Raw genomic sequence first — 220 nt, 5'->3', positions numbered from 1 at the left:
ATAATAATAATAAAAAGCGGCTTAAGGAGCGTTTTCAAAACGCTTCTGCACCTGTGGCCCCGGGGGAGGGGGTTTCTCCCCATTTTGCACGCAGCCACAGCCCCATCTCCTACTGACACTCCTGGCCCCGGCGATGCCAACCAGCAGCAGCAATGTTCAGCTGGAGCGAAATCTACGCTTTTTAGTAAGGAAATTGATTTTTTTTTTCCCCCTCCGTTCT

General features: G+C 50.5%; 1 protein-coding gene across 2 annotated transcripts in view; it reads right to left on the bottom strand.

The window, feature by feature from the left end:
- The window catches only part of FGF8 (fibroblast growth factor 8), a 7,337-nt gene that overhangs the window by 6,443 nt on the left and 674 nt on the right, over positions 1-220 (bottom strand). The gene's annotated exons all lie outside the window — the stretch shown is intronic.

The sequence above is a fragment of the Meleagris gallopavo genome, chromosome 8 (assembly GCF_000146605.3).
Source record: "Meleagris gallopavo isolate NT-WF06-2002-E0010 breed Aviagen turkey brand Nicholas breeding stock chromosome 8, Turkey_5.1, whole genome shotgun sequence".
Classification (NCBI taxonomy): Eukaryota; Metazoa; Chordata; class Aves; order Galliformes; family Phasianidae; genus Meleagris; species Meleagris gallopavo.
This window is presented reverse-complemented; position numbering and strand designations above follow the sequence as displayed.